Source organism: Bombus fervidus, unplaced genomic scaffold (genome assembly GCF_041682495.2).
Source record: "Bombus fervidus isolate BK054 unplaced genomic scaffold, iyBomFerv1 scaffold0031, whole genome shotgun sequence".
Taxonomy (NCBI): Eukaryota; Metazoa; Arthropoda; class Insecta; order Hymenoptera; family Apidae; genus Bombus; species Bombus fervidus.
This window is the reverse complement of record NW_027212594.1, coordinates 52,501-57,500: the sequence shown is the minus strand read 5'-3', so window position 1 is coordinate 57,500 and position 5,000 is coordinate 52,501. Positions and strand designations below refer to the sequence as shown.

The 5,000-nt window shown below is 48.4% G+C and overlaps 2 non-coding genes across 2 annotated transcripts in view; both read right to left on the bottom strand.

Moving 5' to 3' along the window:
• LOC139997140 (large subunit ribosomal RNA) overlaps nucleotides 1-18 on the bottom strand; it is a 4,172-nt gene extending 4,154 nt beyond the window's left edge. Inside the window, exon 1 of the ribosomal RNA XR_011802587.1 lies at nucleotides 1-18. This exon is cut by the window's left edge and continues 4,154 nt beyond it. This is a non-coding gene — a ribosomal RNA (large subunit ribosomal RNA).
• Nucleotides 19-2,146: 2,128 nt separating this feature from the next.
• LOC139997143 (5.8S ribosomal RNA) lies at nucleotides 2,147-2,301 on the bottom strand. The gene has a single exon (XR_011802589.1). It is a non-coding gene; the product is annotated as a 5.8S ribosomal RNA (ribosomal RNA).
• Nucleotides 2,302-5,000: the final 2,699 nt, after the last annotated feature.

Sequence of the window (5,000 nt, the reverse complement as noted above, 5' to 3'; positions counted from 1 at the left end):
TCGCCTACTCTGAGGTCGCTTCAACGTCACGACACGGTGACAATTTTTTTTTTCAAAGAAAAAAAAATTTCGTGCCATGTGGGCGCGATTCGAGAAAAGCAAGACGGTTTGATAACAATGCGACAGAGGGTCTTTATTTTTATTTCTCTCTCCGAGAATCGCCTCAAAGAGAAAAAAAAATAAAAAAAAAAAATTAATTCGAATAGAATCGAGAACCTTATATTCTATCTCGATCGAGAAACGTTTTATGCATCTCGCCAAAGTGCCTTTTAAACTTCGTTCGTCGTATCATGTTCGAGCTAAGACTCACGCAAGACACCCGTAACGATCTCCGGTTTTTAACGCCCGTCCTCTTTGTATAATATATATATATATATATACACGTGTTATGTATAATATATCTCCCGTAGCCGTTTCTCTCTTCTCGACGATTCCAGCGGTTCCTTGTTTTCGCCTGTTATTGCTGGCACAGAGATCGAACACGCGACATGTATATAACATATCGGTTTCTTTGCTCTGTACCAACGACGAAAACGCACGGGAACTCACGCAAGTGGAAAAGCGAGCGCGAGACGTACACAACGGGGTGAATTTATTACTCGGGGACTGGACGACCGGCGATACGTTAGGATGCGCGGTCCAGCGATAGACGACGAAGAGACATGGGATGACCAACGATCTCTTTTTCTCTAATACTCGGAGCGCCGAATCGCCTTAAAGCAAAAAAAAATCACACGCGCGTACGTCGTACGTACGGCGCGTGTATACCTCGTCTCTAATCAAGTTTCGTTAGTCTTTCTCGAGCCTCGCCAAAGAGGATCGTTCTCTTCCTCTGCGCGATCTCTCCGTGCCAATGTCAGAGATTATTCTCTTTCGCACGACGACGAAAACGACTATTTTCGACGATCCGAACAACTTTGTAACGGACTCACATGCACATCTTAAAATCGAGTACAGAAACGTTGCGCAACACCGTGAGCTTTTCTCTTCTTCGTCACCCTTAAATATAGCCGATCGTAGACGCACGCTAGATCGTAACACACTTTTCGTTGATTTCCGACGAACGTGGCTTTGGGCCAGGCGCGCGGGCAGAGAGATACGCGACCGACGGGGAAAAATTCGTCCCGATACATGTACGCGTACTCTCCGATCTCCGCGCAACGCTGGGGATCATCTCCCTAAGTCATCAGCGTTCGAAGAAATCTCGTGTGTCCGTTCCCGGATCTACGGCTTTCTCTGGGTTCGCGAAGAACAGAAAAAAGCACAGAGGATGAAAAACGCAACGACGACCCATCGATGCGACGGTCCTCGTTGTCTTCTCGTCAGTCGTCTCGCGCCTGCAGAATACATCTCTGCCGCACGAACAGACGGAGTGGGTATTCGATCCCTGGGGCTGTACGAGTAAAAACATCTTGATGAAAAGACGGTTGTGTTTCTTTAAGGCACACAGTTTTTCGTTACGCCACCAAGTTTAGGTTTAGGTTTTAATATCTTGGTTCTCTTTTCTCTCCTCTCTCGACTGACTTTGTTCAAAAATATTTTTGCTTTCTCTCAGTCTCGCCAAAAATTCATTTAAGACGACGTCGGGGGCGCGGTCATTCGTGCTTATCGAAGACTAACAAAACGTAGCAGAGGCTGATACAAAAAGAAAAAAAAAATCGGCCACGAAGAAAACTCGCTCTGTGTATCTCGATAACCGCGTCGACGACGACGGTTCTCTCCGCGCTCTTTTAATTCGTATCCTTCTTCTTGCGCTTCGTCCGACTCAGAAACGTTCGTAAAACACGAACGACGGCGGGTTGTCAAGCCAAGAAGGGACAGAGAAGAGACGGAGGTAGTTTTGCGAGTCTCCCGTGAACGCGATAGATTTTTCATATATATTTGTATCGAGAGCATGCGTACGCCGGTCTCCACACGATCCAGCGACGAACGCCGACGAACGTCCAACAATCGCTCGTACGTCGCGTACGAGCCCTCGACCGCTCTTTAATTCGTATTCTTTTGCTTGGCGCTCGTCCTCCGACTCAGAAACGTTCGTTTAAAGATAAAACGAACGACGGCGGGCTGTCGACGAGGCAAGAAAGAACAGAGAGATACGGACCGAGAGCAACGATACGCAACGCAAGCAGTCTTAGGTTTACGTGAGCAACCCTCAGCCAGGCGTGGTCCAGGAATTGTATCCGTGGACCGCAATGTGCGTTCGAAATGTCGATGTTCATGTGTCCTGCAGTTCACACGTTGACGCGCAATTAGCTGCGTTCTTCATCGACCCACGAGCCAAGTGATCCACCGTTCAGGGTAATCGTTTATGCATGGATTTTTGTTTGTGTACTCAGGTTTTTGTACTCTTATTCTCGGTTCGAAAGAAGCCGATATCCGACAAACGTCCGACCAACGGGAATCGAACGCGCGGAAGTCGCCATATGATTGACGACACGAAAATACGTTCGAAAACGAAATCGGACGGACTGCGCGACGACACACGCAGCCCGCCGACCGGGCGTAAAGTGCATTATAATATATAACAACCAACGAGATCGAAGCTCCGTTCGTCAGGAAACGACGGGGATATAACACCCGATTCTGAATCCTCTGTACAGCACACGATCTCGCGAAGAAAGCGCACGGTGGCTAGCCCATGATATATATATATGTTCGTTCCTCTCGTCCAGTTATTCGAAGCAAACAGCCGATATGCATCTCCATCGTTCGGGTAAAAAAAAATCGATGGGACGCGCACGGTCGTAGTCTTCCTCGCGCGGTCGTTTCTTCCCGATAGCCAGAAGCAGAGTTTGAAAAACTCTAGCGACGGAACGAGGCATTAGACTCTCGACAACGAGGATACAGACACGGCCGGCGGTCCCCTCTGAATCGACTTCGGTGGTTCAGGTAAAAATAAAAAAAATCGATGGGACGCGCACGGTCGTCCTTCCTCTTCCTCGCGCGCGGTCTATTCTTCCCGATAGCCAGAAGCAGAGTTTGAAAAACTCTAGCGACGGAACGAGGCATTAGACTCGCGACAACGAAGATAGAGAGACGGCCGGCGGTCCCCTCTGAATCCACTTTGGTCGCTCAGGTAAAAATAAAAAAAAATTCGAAAGGGACGCGCACGGTCGTCCTTCCTCTTCCTCGCGCGGTCTTTTCTTCCCGATAGCCAGAAGCAGAGTTTGAAAAACTCTAGCGACGGAACGAGGCATTAGACTCTCGACAACGAGGATAGAGAGACGGCCGGCGGTCCCCTCCGAACGGATGGCGACAACGACGACTAAAGCGCGAAAAATCGCGACGAAAAGGAACGCATCTCCGTTCAGGTGTATGTGTGTGCGTGCGTTTAAAAAAAATTCGATGGGACTCGCAGCCATCGGCCTCGCGCGGTCGTTTCTTCCCGATAGCCAGAAGCAGAGTTTGAAAAACTCTAGCGACGGAACGAGGCATATGACTCACGACAACGAGGATATGGACAGGCGGTCCCCTCTGAACGGGTCGACGAGACGATGGTAAAAGAGACGAACCGGACGAAACTTCCGTCGATCAGGTAAAAATAAAAAAAAATTCGATGGGACGCGCACGGTCGTCGTCGTCGTCTTCCTCGCGCGGTCGTTTCTTCCCGATAGCCAGAAGCAGAGTTTGAAAAACTCTAGCGACGGAACGAGGCATATGACTCACGACAACGAGGATAGAGAGACGGCCGGCGGTCCCCTCTGAATCGACTTCGGTGGTTCAGGTAAAAATAAAAAAAATCGATGGGACGCGCACGGTCGTCGTTCCTCTTCCTCGCGCGCGGTCTATTCTTCCCGATAGCCAGAAGCAGAGTTTGAAAAACTCTAGCGACGGAACGAGGCATTAGACTCGCGAGGATAGAGAGACGGCCGGCGGTCCCCTCCGAACCAACTTCGTCTAGTTAAGAATCGTTATACTCTTTACCATCACTCGCACTGGTATATATCTTTTCGGGCCAACATCCACGCAATGCGTTTTCGTTCTAGGTTACCCGATCCACGAGTACGAACGTACAACGTGGTTTCGTTTTGTCGAACATCGTATATCGTTCGCCGTTGAAACGAACGACAACGAAACGACATAGGAAGAACGAACGCCCTTTGGGTAGGAAGCACGTTTCGAGGAACGACGAGAGTTTGGAGAGACGCGCGAGATAGCTGGAGACGCGCAGATATAGGTATCCATGGATCTTCGAAGAGAACCTTCGAAGATATATAATTCGGTATCCTATTTTTCTGCGGCTCGCTATTCGCGTTCTTTCGCTCTCGTCGACGACTCGTTATAGACGCTTCGTTCGATCCCAAAGAGCAGTCTTCCTTATGTCCCGTTGCTAGGAGGTGAGGCCTACGCAACGCAACTACGAAATATAGAAGAGGTGTGAGCAGTGATCTCTCCGACACGAGGCACTTTAGAGATTTTAGTTTATATATTATATTGTTCGTTCGTTGGATTTCCACGATGCAAATACGAAATACGAGATCGTGACGGCGGGTCTTTCTGTGTACGACCTCACGCAGGCGCCTCGATCGCATTTCTCATTACACGTGGTTTCCACTGTAACTTTTAGTTTTTTCGATATGTGTTCAGCTCAAGTTCCCTCACATATCGTTATTATTATTATTATTATTATTATTAATAGTAGCGGTTTCGTGTTATAGGATTCGGAGACGGCGGGTCTTTCTGTGTACGACCTCACGCAAGCGCCTCGAGAATCTTTTTAAGTTTTCCGTGTGTTATATTATTCGGAGACGGCGGGTCTTTCTGTTTACGACCTCACGCAGGCGCCTCGAGAATATTTTTAAGTTTTTCGTTTGTTATAATATTATTCGGAGACGGCGGGTCTTTCTGTGTACGACCTCACGCAGGCGCCTCGAATTATTCGTGTAAAAGTATATCTCTTCATCCCGATGATCGAGAGAGAGTGCCACACTCTTCGTATAGTTTCGTAACTGGAGCGTCTCCCACCTCCTTATTGTAAAAAATTTGGCTTTTGTCAAAGT